This window comes from Stomoxys calcitrans, chromosome 3, assembly GCF_963082655.1.
Source record: "Stomoxys calcitrans chromosome 3, idStoCalc2.1, whole genome shotgun sequence".
NCBI classification, from domain to species: Eukaryota; Metazoa; Arthropoda; class Insecta; order Diptera; family Muscidae; genus Stomoxys; species Stomoxys calcitrans.
Window position 1 is genome coordinate 192,216,750 of NC_081554.1, and position 17,390 is coordinate 192,234,139.

Sequence of the window (17,390 nt, forward strand, 5' to 3'; positions counted from 1 at the left end):
TTTTTGATAATGTAAAATTCTGTAGTTCAATCGATATTTCTATCGATTAAATCTGCACTCAGAGAAATTTGTTAGTAAAAACAGCAAAATCTTTTGTTGAGCAAAATGTCTGCTGAAAGTTGGTCAGCAGTAATTCTTTGCTAAAACAGCAAACATTTTCAAAAATTTCATCAGTATTACAACACTAATTTGCCCAAATTTGCTAGTTTTTGAACAAATGTAAATAACTGCAGGCAATATATCTTACTTTACTTAATTTAATTGGCTATGATATATCATTTGTTCCACTAGCCAAACGTTGAATAACGTTTCATTTGCCTCGACCTTCTGCGCTCATTCTAAAATCTCTGACACCAAGTTTCGAGGTGTCTCCCACCACTTGATCATTCCATCGGGCTTTTGGTCTTCCCGGTTTGCGTGTACAACCGTGTTTGCTTTCAAAAGACTTCTTTGCTGGGACTTCTTCATCCATTCTGACAACATGACCTAGGCAACGCAGCCGTTGTATTTCAATGCGTGTAACTATGCTATCGTCGTCAGACAGCTTGTGGTTTATACGTCGTCCATTAACGCAAACTGGTCCATATATTTTACAAAGGATCTTTCTCTCAAATACTCCAAGCACTGCCTCATCTGCTTTTACAAGTATACATGCTTCAGAACCATATAACAACACGGGTAATATCAGTGTGTAGTACAGTGTAATCTTCATCTGTCGGGAGGTGGCCTTGTTTCTGTACTGCTTACTTAGTCCAAAGTAGCATCTGTTTGCCAGTATTATTCTTCGCTTAATCTCAAAACTGGTGTCATTCGTTTCAGCTACGACGGTGTCGAAGTAGATAAAGTTGCTGGCTATCTCAAAGTTGTGGTTCCTAATTTTCTCCATTTTCTTTATCTGATCGGTTGTACACGGCGTTTTGGGAGTTGATGCCATCCATTTCGTCTTATCTCCATTTACTGCAAGACCCATTTTCAATGATACTCTTTCGATTCTTTCAAAGTCTGCCGTTACTACTTCTTTTGACCGACCTATGATTTCGATGTCGTCAACATAGGCAAGTAGCATGTGTTCTCTTGTGATTAGTGTGTCATATCTATTCACATCTGCATCTTGTACAATCTTCTCCAGCAGAATATTAAAGAGATCATACGTTAAGCTGTCTCCTTGTCTGAAACGAGGTTCGTTTGGTATAAAATGGTTCGGAGAGATTCTTTCTTATTCTTACTGAGGAACTCGTATCAACAAGTGTCATCCTACAGAGTCTTATTAATTTTGCAGGGATACCAAACTCAGACTTGGCTTGAAATACCTTTGAACGTAAAGGGGTATCGAAAGCGGCTTTGTAGTCAACAAAGATATGGTAGGTGTTGATTTGTCCTTCTCGGATGTGAATATCTGGTCTAGGATGCATTTACCAGGCCTAAAGCCGCATTGATAGGGACCAATTATCTCATTGACTTTAGATTTTAATCTCTCACACAGTACGCTCGAGAGTATCTTGTATGCGATGGGGAGGAGACTTATTTCTCTGTAGTTGGCACATTCCGTTTTATCTCCTTTCTTGTGTACGGGACATACTATGCTGAGGTTTCAATTATCGGGTATGCCTCCGGTCTTAAATAGTTCAGCGGGTAACCCGTCGGCTCCTGCTGCCTTGTTGTTCGTTAGTCGGGTCACTGCTAACTGGACCTCATTCTCACTAGGAGGTAAACATTCTATACTATCATCATTGATTGGTTCTGCGGTATCCTCTTCGCCGCCAACGTCGGACTCTAGCAGTTGGGTAAAATGTTCTTTCCATATCGATGATAAAATTAAAGCCTTAAACTAGCAAATTTTTTAATTAATGTATAGCAAATGCCTGAAATATTCTTTAGAAGCTCAAAAAATTTTTATGGATTCATTCCAAAGTTTAAAATTTTTAATTTAACATCAACAGACAATTTGCTGATATCAGCAGACTATTTTTTCTGAGCGTAATATACCATGACTCATTCTGGAAATTTCACAAAAAGCTAAGTCGGCATTTATTCCTGGTATAACAGCTCATTGTGGTTTAAACATTAGTAGCAATAAAGTATAAATATAATGGAACACCTTCGATCATTCTATTAAAATTTATTGACAACGGAGCTGAAAGCGGTAAAATCATTCATTCAACATGAAATCGTTAATAGTAATTACACTTTGTCTGAGTCTCTTGCTGATGATATTCTGCACAGTGGCATCACCTGCGAAAGTAACCGAAGGCGATATACCAAAAGTAGTTGTACAAATGATTTAAAAATATTTTTAGTTTAAACAGTTTTTCTTTTTATTTTTATTTTTATTTTTTTAGACTTCAATGCTCACATATAAAAAAGATGGGCTTAAAAGTTCTTCAAAATTATTTAGAAATTCAATAATGAGAAAATCAATTGCCGCTAAATCAAAGCTGGGAGTAGCAACAGCCTCGAAAGGAACAAAGAAAATCTCTAAACAAATGTCGAAAAATGTACATCAAATTATAGACAGTCAAGAGAATCTTAAGAGATTGTTAAAATCAGTTATTTGAGAGAAGTTGACCTTTAAGGGTTCCATGGTCATTCTATTATGGAACATTAACCGAAATCATTCAATAAATGACGGCAGATACTGCAATTCTTATTGAGGAAAGAAAATATATATTAGTATGGGGAAGAAATATAAATTAATATTTAAACAAAGAGCAATTAAAAATGTTTTTAAAAGTTCAGCCGGGAGAATCTTGGGAACTCACCTCTATTGGAAATAAATCATCTTGTAGACAGGGTCTCCATCTTGGTTAGCGTCGTACATACAATGAGTTCGATATAAGGACAACCTAGCAACGTACAGCCCTTGAAGCCTTTTTTTACCTACTACCATAGGATGGGAGTATACTAATGTAGCCATTCCATTTGTAACACCTTTAAAGTATTTATATTCTTGATCGTCTCGACATTCTGAGTCTATCTAGCCATGTGCGTTCGTTCGTCTGTTGAAATCACGATAGCGGTTGAACGCGTAAAGTTAGCCGCTTGAAATTTTGCACAGATACTAAATATTGATGTAGGGTGTTGGGTATTGCAAATGGGCCATATCGGTTCAGATTAGATTTAGATGGCTCCCTAGAAGCCGATTTTTTTTTGTTTTCTAACAACCGACACGCAGGGTATGTCCCCTATGAATGTAGTGCATTGCATTGGCGAGAGGAAATTAGGAATTGGAGGGGGAAAAGGATGCTGGCTTATTGACATTTCTCCTCAATCTTTTGATGTCAAAGTGGGTGGGAAAAACATTAGCCGGAAGTCGATTCCACATACGAACGGTTGGGGCGAAATAAAAATTCTCTCTAAAACGCATTGTGCGGTCCGCTGGCCAATCAATTACAAACGGGTGTGAGTTCCTGGAATGTCTAATATTCCTGACATACATTCTTACATCAGGAAAAAGAAGACGGCTATCAGACGAATACACACCAATTAGTTTTATTTAAAATCCTAAGAAATAATAATGTCTGTTATAATTGACCTTAATTTTTTTTTATTTTCCAGTTGGTGCGGCTTTAGGACCGTAATTAAAAGACGCAAATTGCCCTAATTTTTAGAAATGGCAGATCAGGGAGATGGGTGGTGCGATTTAAGCGAAATTTTGTGTGCTCTCTTATAATAACCTAAGAACAAAAATTGGGTATACAAATTTCGGATGGGGTTCCTAGGGGGGACGCACAACACCAAAACCTACCAAATATATATATACATATATATATATATATATATATATATATATATATATATATATATATATATATATATAGACCAATCACGACAATATTGGTATATTGATATTTCTGAGTAGAATACGAATCTGATAGCTGAATGTGGGTCCAAGTTCTGGGGGTCCACCCCTTCCTCCAAAACACCCACCAAACAGGTCTTATTTACTGAGCATGCCAATATGGGGCTCAAATAAAAGATATTTGAGTGTTGAATACGAATCTGATATCTAAATAAGGGAACAACACCCCCTAATGAGGACAAATTCACGACCATAGAAATATGGGCCTCAAATGAAAGGACTTTGAGAGTAAAGCACGAGACCGATATCAATATAACCACCCAAATAGAACGTATTAGCGGACCATTGCAATATGGGGTTCAAACAAGAGGTATTTTAGAGTAGAATTGGAATCTGATACATATTTTTAGTGCCAAGTCACTGAGTGACCGCCCCATTTCCCAAGACACTCCCCAAACAGGATATATTGCCGGCTATGGAAATATGGGGAAAATGATATTTTGAGGCCAAAAGGGGTTCAAATAAATAATAGTTGAGAGTAAAGCGCGATAGTGATATATTTTCAGGGCTACCCACTCCCCAAACCACCCTCAAATTGGATATATTTACCGACCATGTCAATGTTGGGCTCAAATAAATGATATTGGGTAGTAGAGCACGAAATTGATACCCAATTTTCTGGAGGTCTACCCTTCCACACAAACACCCCACAAACTGCAATTATTTACATACCATCGTAATATGGGGCTCAAATTTAGGTATTTGGGAGTAAAATACGAATCTAATACCCAAATGTGGGACCATGTATTTGGGGCACCACCACTTCACCAAAACAACCCCCAAAGGGGGTCCACACCAACCCCTTAACCCACCAACCACCACCTTTTAGAATTCCCACTTCCAAAATCCCGATGAGAATATCGGGCTCAAATAAAGTCTCTTAAGAATGGAGCATATCAAACACCCAAACGTTAATGACCCTAAACCATCCGAGCGAATTCATAGACCAATAAAGATAATATGGGATTCAGATAAAGGCATTTATGTAGTTATACTGTTACTCAAGCGATGTACATATACTATTTTCGTAGTATGGTATTTCACTAAAAGCTCTTTAATTGTCCAAAATAAATATTCAAAGGAAAATTTTGTTCCATATAAAGTAAAAGAAGGCGCGGCGGAGCGGACCCGCTTCAGCTTGTATTAAATAAAGTTTGAAATTAAAAGAATTTTTGCTTATTTTAACTACGGACCTATATCCGAAGCAACTGGAAAATCTAATGCTTAGAAATGAAATAATTGTAAACATTGTATATAAAGTATAACCAAAATGTTAAAGATTTTTGACTTATTCTTAAGATTATGTCCCTTGTTCGATTATTCATCATAACTATTATCGTTTTCGGTTAGCGAAAACGCCTCATCAACATCGTTAGTAGCATTCTCATCAGCCTCCTTTGTAACATTCTCCTTCACATACTTAGCAACGTTGTCATTCACATCCTTAGAAACATTCTGATCAACATCCTTTGCAACACTGTTGGCTTTATTTTCAAATTTCTCCTGTGTGTTAGAAGGTTGGGAAAGGAGTCTTTCAATAAGTTTCAGTGCTAAACCGGAATCAATAACTTTTTTTTCATCAACATCCTTAGCAACATTCCCTTCAACATCTTTTGCAACATTCTCATTCACATCCACATACTCATCAACATCCTTAGCAACATTTTGATCAACATTATTTACAACATTGTTGGCTTTATTCTCAAATTTTTCCTGTGTGTTAGATGGTCGGGGTAGGAGTCTTTCAATAAATTCCCGTGCTAAGCCGGTATCTATAATTTTTTCCTATTTTATTTAAATAAAAAAAAAATAATAATAATTGTTAAAGAACAGCAGCCATGAAATGGTACCTTATTTATATTCACTTACACCATTGTCAACGAGCCTTCTTGCCATTTCCTGACGAAATTCGTTGTTGCTTGGTATGTATGGTCTGCGAGTAGGTTTTTGAGAAGGTCTTCGTGTAGGTTTTAAAGTAGACTTTCCATAAGGTTTTAGAGTAGTTTTTCGATTAGGTTTCAGAGTAGTTTTTCGATTAGGTTTTAGAGTAGTTTTTCGACTTAGTCTTAAAGTATTAGGTTTTAGGGTAGGTGTTGTTGTAGGTTTTCTACTAGGTTTTAGAGTAGGTTTTGTTGTAGGTTTTCTACTAGGTTTTAGAGTAGGCCTTCGATAAGATTTTAGAGTAGTTTTTCGAAGAGGTTTTTGAGTAGTTCGTACTTTTTTTGTTAAATCCTTTCGTTTATTTTTAGATTTTGAGCTTAAATCTTTTGCCGCCAATCCAAAGTCTATGACCATCATAATAACGACAAAGATTGTAAGAATTTTCAATAAATTCATTTTCAGTTTGCAGCCTTTATTTAACTGTTAACGATGAGCGAACAAAATACACTTTAATGGAAATGGTTCGCGCTTGGTTCTTAAGTAGTGCAAAAACTTATTAGACATGCCTCTGATTGTTGGTGGAAATGTTGGTGCAGGCTATTTTTAAGGCGAATGCGTTGACACTATTAACAGATTTTCTTTTTCTTGAGGTTTTGCATAAAACTTTATTTTTTTTTTATTTTTCTATTAAAACTAATACGGGGCTGTGGTTGGCAAATGTCAGCTTCAAACCTTCGCCTACTTATTGGGTATTTTAATAATATAAACTGCATAAGCAAGGCTGTGTTCAAACTTGGAAATCCAGTATCACTCACCCGGTTTACAATTCTCCCAAATTAGTTCGGATTATATATGGCACATAAAGTCTAAACAAATCATACGACCAATTTGTATGACAACTTTACCTATGTAGGGCGCGTTTACCATCACCGACGACCTGCATTAAGAAGTAAGTTTGCACAATTTCAAGCGTATACTTTTATTCGTTTGTCCGCAATCACGATTTCGCAGATGGAGAGACAGACGGCAGCCATTTGGTAGCCATATCCTAACATAAGCACTGTGTCAAATTTCGGCAAAATCGGATTATAAATGTGCCATTTATGGGGCCAAGACTTTAAATCGAGAGATCGGCAGCTATGTCCAAATCTGAACCGATCTGGGCCAAATTAAAGAGGGCTGTCGAAGAGCCCAACACAACTCACTGTCTTAAATTTCGGCGAAATCGGACAATAAATGCGCCTTTTATGGACCCAAAACTTTAAATTGAGAGATCTGTTTATATGGCAATCATATCCAAATCTGGACAAATCTGGGCTAAATTGAAGAAGAATGTTGAAGGACCTAAAACAACTCATTGTCCCAAATTTCACCAAAATCGGACAATAAATGCGCCTTTTATAGGCCCAAGACCCTAAGTCGGCGGATCGGTCTATATCAAGATATAGTCCGATTTAGCCCATCTTCGAACTTAACCTGCTTATGGACAAAAGAAGAATCTGTGCAAAGTTCCAGCTCAATATCTCTATATTTTTAAAGAGTGTAGCGTGATTTCAACAGACAGACGGACAGGCATTGCTAGATCGTCTTAGATTTTTACGCTGATCAAGAATATATATCCTTTATAGGGTCGGAAATGGATATTTCGATGTGTTGCAATCGGAATGACAAAATGAATACACCCCCATCCTTCAGTGATAGGTATAAAAAGGGTATCGTATTATGTAGTAAAAAATTTACTCTAAATTGGTATACAAATTGTATACGCTTTACTAAATTTTTCTCTTCTGTTATGAAAATTTGCTAAATTACGGGAACATATCCTAATTTCAAAGAAATTGCAATTAGTTTATATATTTAAAATGGGTATGGAAATTTCCTAAAAAATGTTCCCTATAACATCTTTAAAAAAATGTAACGTTCAAAAATACTCCCGGAAGGTACAATTACATTCTTATTATACCCTCCACCATGGGATGGAGGAGGGTTTAAGACCCCATAAAGAATATATATTTTCTTGATCGTCATAACATTTTAAGTCGATCTAACATTGTCCGTCTGTCGGTCTGTCGAAAGCACGCTAACTTTCGAAGGAGTAAAGCTAGGCGCTTGCAATTTTGCACAAATACTTTTTGTTAGTTTAGGTTGGGTTTGTAAATGGGCCAAATCGGTCCGTGTTTTGATATAGCTACATATAAACCGAACTTGGGTCTTGATTTCTTCAGCTTTTAGAGGGCGAAACTCTTATCCGATTTGGCACGTGGTATTCTGTCATGACTTTCAACAACTGTGCTCAGTATGTATAAAATCGGTTCATAACCTGGTATAGCTGCCATATAAACCGATCTTGGATCTTGACTTCTTTAGCCGCTAGAGGGCGCAACTCTCACCCGATTGGCTAAAATTTTACATGAGGTGTTTTTATATATATTCCAAGAACTGTGCTTTGTATTGCGGAAATCGGTACATAAGCTGATATGGGTGCCATATAAACCGATCATGGGTCTTGACTTCTACAGGGTGCAAATCTTATCCGATTTGGCTGTAACTTTGCACGAGGTATTCTGTTACGACTTTCAACAACTGTGCTCAGTATAGTTCAAATCGGTTCATAACCTGGTATAGCTGCCATATAAACCGATGTGGGATCTTGGCTTCTTGAGGCTCTAGAGGGCGCAATTTTCATCAGATTTGGCAGAAACTTTGTACAACGACTTCTCCCATGACCTTCAATATACGTGTCCAACATGGTCTGAATCGATCTATAGCTTGATACAGCTCCCATATAAACCGATCTCCCGATTTTGCTTCTTGAGCCCCTACAAGGCGCAATTCTTATCTGAATGAACTTATGTTACGAATCGGACTATAACTTGATATATATCCAACAGCATTGGTAGCTCTTGCAATGCTTCTGGCTGATCTTTACTCCAAAATCAACAATTCTGCTTATTCACGTACCCATTTAGCCAAAAATGAGCTTCGTCGCTGAACAAAATTTTAGAGCGAACACGCATTTTGAATATAATTTGCAAGCGTCGTTCATTTTTAAAATGAAATCGGGTAATAAATAAAGCTTTTATGGGCTATATCTAAATATAGTCCGATCTGATCTGGGTCCTATATTAGGAGGCGTAAAACTACTCACTGTTTCAAATTTCAGCGAAATCGGTTAAAAAGTAATGCTTTTATGGGCTTCAGACCCTTTATTTGGAGTTCGGTCTATATGGCAGCTACATATAATTATAGTCGTCCTCAGATGTCGGGAGGCTTAAAATAACCAACTGTTTCAAGTATCAGCGAAATGGGGTAATAAATAAAGCTTTTGTGGGCTTCAGACCCTTTATCGACAGATCGGTCTATATGGCAGCAATATGCGGATATAGTCCGATCGGAACCATATTTGAGTCAGATGTCGGGAGGCTTAAATTAACCCATCCAATAAAGCTTTAATGGGCTTCAGACCCTTTATTTGGAGATTGGTCTATCTGAACCATATTTAGGTAAGATCTCGGGAAGATTAAAACCACTCCCGATAAAGGGTCTGAAGCCCATGAAAGCTCTATTTCTTAACTGATTTCGCTGAAATTTGAAACAGTAAGTTTCAATCCGACCCAAATATGGTAAAGATCTATTACCCGATTTTGTTGAAATTTGAAAGTTTTCCAATTTTTACATATGTACCCAATGGTTTACATATGTACCCGAGGTGGTGGGTATCCAAAGTTCGGCCCGGCCGAACTTAATGCCGTTTTACTTGCTTTTGTTTGATTTTTGCTTGCTTTATATGTTTTTATTAGTTAATACATTTTTTTGATACGACTAGCATTACATTGTGCGAATAACAAACTATTGTAATAATTTATCTTTACTTCCTTTTGTCATACATAACTTTCAAAAACCTTGTTAGCCCGACTTATTTCTATTACACATGTAGACAATCGAACCAAAGGCTACCAATACAATCAGGGAACATGTGACCACTATGACTATGGTAGTTTTCACTGACTTTTTCGACGAGGTTTTAGATTCATTTGCTGTCGACCAAGTATATTCAGAATTTTCCTTAGGCTTACCACTGCTGGCTACGGTATAGGTGGTCTTCTTTTTAGGTACATCAGAACCCTTGCTGGCAAATTTCTGTAAATAAAGATAAATTATTTATAACCTGTAGGTTTGTAAGACTTAATATGGAAAAATATATCACAAACCTTTACAGCACTTTTTATAGCCTTTTTAGCCAAATCCTTCAAATCATTCTTCTTTGACTTTTCACCATTGTTGTTGTTGTTGTTCTGAGAGGAAACATTAAACGTAAAATTAGATAATGAAAGAATTACTTTCAAGCTAATATTTTTAGCATACCGGTGCATTATTTCCATTGAGAGGTGTTCCTTCATGTTTGGCCACATTTCCATTCCCATTTGGTGCAGCAGCATTATTACCATTTATCGATATTGGACTATTCCAAACAACGGCTGGGGTAAATGTGTTGTTAACTCTGCGAACGTTATTCTGCAAAGTATTATGAAAATATATTAATTTTATTCATACCAGCATGCTGATGTTATTTTGAACATCCTTAATATTAATTAAAATATAGGGTTGCCCAAAAAGTAATTGCGAATTTTTCATATAGTCGGTGTTGACAAATTATTTCACAGCCTGTGACTCTGTAATTGTATTCTTTCTTCAGTCAGTTATCAGCTGTTACTTTTAGCTTGCTTTAGGAAAAGAGTGTAAAAAAAGTATATTTGATTAAAGTTCATTCTAAGTTTTATTAAAAATGCATTTACTTTCTTTTAAAAAATCCGCAATTACTTTTTGGGCAACCCATAACTTATATGTTATGAATTGAAATCTAGGAAAGAGATTTCATACTAAGCATAGCATTATAGCATTTAGTTTTCGGGGTGAATGAATTGAAATCTCGGAAAGAGATTTCATACTGAGCATAGCATTTAGCATTTAGTTTTCGGCGCATTTTTGATATCAATTGTTCAAAATGTACAAATTGTACTTATCTTACTTTAATTGGCTCTGACAGAAAAAATTTTCTATTAGCTGGTACGAAATAATTTTAAATTTCACTAACTGGTACGAAATTAAGTGCACCAATAAAAATATTTTGGAAAATAATTTCGATTTTTGTTGATTTTGTCCCAATTAGTACTTATAACCATACTACCGAGAAAGAAATAATAATCGGTTTCAATGACGAAATTAATTGATCCAATTCATTTTTTAATTGATACTGCTTCACTCACGAAAATGACCATATTAAACAAAGTTTTTGAAAAAGGTGATTGAAAAATTTTTCAATTAAAAAAATGATTGACAATTTTACGCAAAATTTCCGAAATATCTAATTAACTTTTTAATTGGATCAGTTAAAAATTTATTTAAAAGTATTGAAAACATGTATTGAAATTATTAAAAAAAACATGTCGATTCAGGTTCACATATGTAAAACTCCTGCAACACAAATTTTAGGATTATGTTGGTGTCCATGATTTCTCCTTAAAATGCAACGGAAAATATTGTTTCCCGAGTTATAAATTAAATAGTATCGAGGCGGGTTTAGATGTAGCTAACGACATAGACAACAGTAATTGATATATTTTTACAGCAACTTTGTGAGCATCAGGCATTGGGGAGGTAAACTCAACAGAAACGCATTTATATATAATACTAGCTGGACAGGGCCCGCTCCGCTGCGTCTTCTTTTACTTTATTTTGAACAAAATTATTGAATATTTATTTTTGACAATTGGCCTCAAAATGGGATATGAAATACGTTTGCTAATCTCAAATACCTTTTATTTAAACCCCTTACTGCAAAAGTCAGAAAACATGTCCGGACCCTAAAAACTATCAATATTGAGCTCCACTCTCTTTATGACCCAAATTGTCATGGTGAGCAAATACGTCCTATTTGCTGGTGGGACGTCTGTTAGACAGTTGGTCCCGATTATTGATATCACATTCGTAGTCTACTCCCCATTACCTTTCATTTGTGCCTCATATTTCTATAGTCGAGAAACATGACCGTTTTGGGGGCTGTTTTGAGGGATGGGGCGGCCACTCAGTGACTTGGCCCTGAAAATATATATCAGATTCTTTTTCTACTCTAAAATATCTTTTATTTGAGCCCTATATTGCAATGGTCAGCAAATACGTCCTATTTGGGTGGTTTTATGGGGTAGGGGTGGCCCATAAACACTTTTTCCCGAATATTGATATCAGATTCGTGCTTTACTCCCAAAGACTTTTCATTTGAACCCCATATTGCTGTGGTCGTAAATTTATACCCTTTGGGGGTGTTTTGGGGAAGGGGTGGACGCCCAGAAACTTGGTCCCACATTTGGTTATCAAATTCGTAATCTACTCGCAAATACCATTCTTTTGAGTCCCATATTGCCATTGTCAGTAAATATGTCCGATTAAGGGGGGTTTTGGGTTTGGGGTGATCCCCCGAACACTTGGTCCAACAATTAGATATCAGATACATTTTCTACTCTTAAATACCTTTCATTTGAGTCCCATATTATCGTGATTGGAGTATATTTATATTTGGTAGGTATTGGGGGTGGGCGACCCCCTAGGTAACCCATCCGAAATTTGGATACCAAATTTTTGTTTGTAGGTTACTATAAGAGAGCACACATAATTTCGGTTAAATCGGACCTCCCGTCTCCGAGATCTGGCGTTTATGAACATTAGGATAAGGGGGAGGGTCCGCCCCCCTTCAGATATCAAAAAATTTAGTACCCTATTTTCACCACGGGATCATTATGTACCATCTGTTAAAATTTCAAGAATATCGTTTAAGAGTCTATAAGGAACACACAAACAAACACAAATTGATTTTTATATATAAGAAGAGATGTTATTATTTAATCGATGCTAAGAAGCCGTTATGTCATTAATAAACATATCTGGAACTTAAATTAGATTAGAGTTGCGGATTTAAAGGACTTATTGAATCCGTACTCAATAGTCTTTGGGTATGTAGGTGAGTTCAAACAATTTGACAAAGGTGTTGATAAAGATACATGGCGTATCAGAAATCGCGATCAATTAAGCAGTGTTTTATATAATAACACACACTTTCTCAATTTTTAGCAGTTCTTTGCCATGTTATTCTTTGAGCAGAAAGCATTGAATACGATCTCGAGCTGGAAGATGTTCGATAAATCACAAGAGATTTTAAAGATAACAAGTAAAAGCGTGCTAAGTTCGGCCGGGCCGAATCTTATATACCCTCCTCCATGGATCGCATTTGTCGAGTTCTTTTGCCGGCATCAAAAGAAAGGATTTGCTCTGCTATTAGAGCGATATCAAGATATGGTCCGGTTTGGACCACAATTAAATTATATGTTGGAGACCTATGTAAAATGTCAGCCAATTCGAATGAGAATTGCGGCCTTTGGGGGCTCAAGAAGTAAAATAGAGAGATCGATTTATATGGGAGCTGTATCAGGCTATAGACCGATTCAGACCATAGTAAGCACGTATGTTGATGGTCATGAGATGATCCGTCGTACAAAATTTCAGGCAAATCGGATAATCATTGCGACCTCTAGAGGCTCAAGAAGTCAAGATCCCAGATCGGTTTATATGGCAGCTATATCAGGTTATGAACCGATTTGAACCTTATTTGGCACAGTTGTTGAAAGTCATAATAAAATACGCTACTCAAAATTTCAGCTACGTCGGATAGGAATTTCGCTATCTAGAAGCTCAAAAAGTCAAGTCCTCAGATCGGTTTATATGGCAGCTATATCCGGTTATAAGCCGATTTGAACCATACTTGGAACAGTTGTTGGATATCGTAAAAAAATACTTCGTGCAAAAATTCATTCAAATCGGATAAGAATTGCCCCCTCTAGAGGCTCAAGAAGTCAAGACTCCATATCGGTTTACATGACAGCTATATCGGGTTATGGTCCGATTTGAACCATACTTGGCACAGTTGTTGGATGTCATAACAAAACACTTCGTGCAGAATTTCAGTCAAATCGGATAAGAAATGTGCACTATAGTGGCTCAAGAAGTCAAGGTCTAAGATCGGTTTATATGGCAACTATATCAAAAAATGGACCGATATGACTCATTTATAATACCAACCGACCTACACTAATATGAAGTATTTGTGCAAAATTTCAAACGGCTAGCTTTACTCCTTCGGAAGTTAGCGTGCTTTCGACAGACAGACGGACGGACATGGCTAGATCGACATAAAACGTCGCGACGATCGAGAATATATATACTTTATGGGGTCTCAGACGAATATTTCGAGTAGTTACAAACAGAATGACGAAATTAGTATACCCCCCATCCTATGGTGGAGGGTATAATAATTGATTTAATTAATATTTGAATTGAAAGTATTTTTATTATAAACACCACCGAAGGATGGGGGTATATTCATTTTGCCATTCCGTTTGCAACACATCGAAATATCCATTTCCGACCCTATATATTATATAAATTCTTGCTCAGCGTAAAAATCTAAGACTATTTAGCCGTGTCCATCCATCAGTGTTGAAATCACGCTACAGTCTTTAAAAATAGAGATATTAAGCTGAAACTTTGCACAGAATCTTTTTTGTCCATAAGCAGGTTAAGTTCGAAGATGGTCTATATCGGACTATAGCTTCATATAGCCCCCATATAGACCGATCCGCCGATTTAGGGTCTTAGGCCCATAAAAAACACATTAGTTATCCGGTTTTGCTGAAATATGGGACAGTAAGTTGTGTTAGATCCTTCGATATCCTTCTTTAATTTGGCCCAGATCGGTTCAGATTTGGATATAGCTGCCATATAGACCGATCTCTCGATTTAAGGTTTTGGGCCCATAAAATGCGCATTTATTGTCCGATGTCGCCGAAATTCGGGACAGTGAGTTAAGTTAAGCCCCTCGACATTCTTCTGCAATATGGCACAGATCGGTTCAGATTTGGATATAGCTGCCATATAGACCGATCTCTCGATTTAAGGTTTTGGGTCCATAAAAGGTGCATTTATTGTCCGATATCGCCGACATTTGGGATAGTGAGTTGTATTAGGCCCCCCGATATCTTCCTGCAATATGGCCTAGATCGGTCCAGATTTGAATATAGCTGCCAAATCGCCTTTATTTTCCGATTTTGCCGTAATTTGGAATAGTGAGTTGCGTTAGGTTGTTCGACAACATTCCGCAATTTGGCCCAGATCGACCAAGATTTGAATATAGCTGCCATATAGACCGATCTCTCGATTTAAGGTTTTGGGCCCATAAATGCACATTTATTGTCCAATTATGTTATGAGTGCATAAATAATCCTTATTTTTCCGGATTATTACGAAATGTGGTTTACATATTTACCCGAGGTGGTGGGTATCCAAAGTTCGGCCCTGCCGAACTTAACGCCGTTTTACTTGTATTTGATTACATTATTAATTTTCATGGTATTTTTTCTGTGTAATGAAAACACAGGAAAACAGAACGCGGAAAAAAATTTTAAAAGGGTTAAAAAAATTAAACTTCGTTACTTAGTTGTATTGGTCTTAAGTTATGGGTATTACTTTATAGCTAAAATGTTATTATTTGAGAATATGGCAAATTGTACTAAATTGTGTACCTTATTACCAATTTTTAGACCTTAAAATAAAAATGCTATTTATTTACCGTGTTATTCCTTGATACTGCATTGTTCTGAGTATGATTTACTTTTGTTATGCTCGTCGATAATGGATTCTTCCATACCATTGCAGGGGTAAATGTATTATTGGCTCTAGGAATGTTTTTCTGTAAAATATTAAAAAATGCATTTAAAATTGTGGTTGCAGCAATTGATACGAAATTTAATGCCACATATTTAAGAATGACATTCCCAGAAAACCATAAAAGTCAGAATTCACTTTGGCAACTAATATTTTCCCATTCCGTACCGAAGTAATGCGCCCGGTCATAAAAATCAAATTTTATATGAACACTATGCCCGTCCCTTTTTTTTTTTGCTTTCTGACCTCTCACTAACAAAGAGTAGAGAAGGCTCTAACATTTTTCGAAACAGACATATGTTGAGAATGCATCAAATTATACCAAATTTTGTAGCACATAACAAATTTTTGCTCTGCACAGTTAAATGTATACAGATATTTACCGTGCTATTCCATGGTACAGCTGTGTTTTGGGTTCGATTTACTTTTGTTGTGTTCGTCGATAACGGGCTCTTCAAAACAATAGAGGGGGTAATTGTATTATTCACTCTTGGAACGTTATTCTGTGAAGTAATAAGAAAATTATTAAAAAATATCATAAAAGCTGAACGACATTTAATATCCTGTCTTTAAAAAAGATGGACAGAGATATGCGAATGCCTCAAAATTTGTTTCAAAGGTATTAAATGACTAAAACTCACCCTCCACCATGGATAACATTTATCGAGTTCTTTGCGCGGTATCTCTTTTTAGGCAAACAAAGAATAATAAATGAGAACTAGGGGCTCAAGAAGCAAAATCGGCAGATCGGTTTATATGGGAGCTGTATTAAGCTATAGATCGATTCAGACCATATTGGACACGTATGTTGAAGGTCATGGGAGACGCCGTTGTACAAAATTTCTGCCAAATAGGATGAGAATTGCGCCCTCTAGAGGCTCAAGAAGTCAAGATACCAGATCGGTTTATATGGCAGCTATATCAGGTTATGTATCGATTTCTGCCATACTAAACACAGTTATTGGAAGTCATATCAAAACATCTCATGCAAAATTTCAGCCAAATCGGATGAGAATTGTGCCCTCTAGCGGCTTAAGAAGTCAAGATCCAAGATCGGTTTATATAACAGCTATAGCAAGTTATGAAGCGATTTGAATCATACTTAGCACAGTTGTTGATAGTGATACCAAAACACCACGTGCAGAATTACAGCCAAATCGAATAAGAATTGCGCCCTCTAAAAGCTGATGAAGTCAAGACCCAAGATGGGCTAGGTTTCAGCTTAATATTTTCAATTTTAAAAGAGTGTAGCTTGATTTTAACAGACAGACGGACGGAAATGACTAAATCGCATTAGATTTACGACTATCAAAAATATATAATCTTTATAGGATCGGAAATGGATATTTGGATATTTTGCAAACGGAATGACTAAATGAATATACCCTCTATCCTATGGTGGTGGGTATAAAAATTTTTCAGCGGTGATTATCACCCACTAATGCAGGCAACATTTGTGAGTTGCTATGCCTTGTTAAAACTTCTCCCTTAAGTGATGTCGCAATGCGGCACACGAACTCGGCTGTAAGAAGTAGGTCCCTTATCATTGAGCTTAAACTTGAATCGGACAGCACTCATTGATATGTGAGAAGTTTGCCCCTGTTCCTTAATGGAATGTCCATGGGCAAATTTGAATTGCATTTTCGTTTGCATTACACGCGGTTTTAACCCACAACTTTTGCCAATGGCTCCCTTGCGGGTGCATAGGGCAAGTTTTTCCTTTCTTGCCCTTTTCAAAATGTTTGATTTGAAGTTCAATTTCATTTTGCGCTTTCAGTAAATGAAACATTCTCTCCTCCCAAGGAGACTGGTGCCACCGTGGGTAACTCGCAAGAGTTACTAAAGAGAAAAACCCTCGCCTCAGACGGATTTACGCCTA

At 36.7% G+C, this 17,390-nt stretch overlaps 1 protein-coding gene and 1 long non-coding RNA gene across 4 annotated transcripts in view; both read left to right on the forward strand.

Moving 5' to 3' along the window:
* Nucleotides 1-17,390, forward strand: part of LOC106091457 (centrosomal protein of 104 kDa) — a 203,777-nt gene that overhangs the window by 142,005 nt on the left and 44,382 nt on the right. The gene's annotated exons all lie outside the window — the stretch shown is intronic.
* LOC106080472 (uncharacterized) lies at nucleotides 2,093-2,647 on the forward strand. The gene is made up of 2 exons (XR_001220213.2): nucleotides 2,093-2,264; nucleotides 2,340-2,647. It is a non-coding gene; the product is annotated as an uncharacterized LOC106080472 (long non-coding RNA).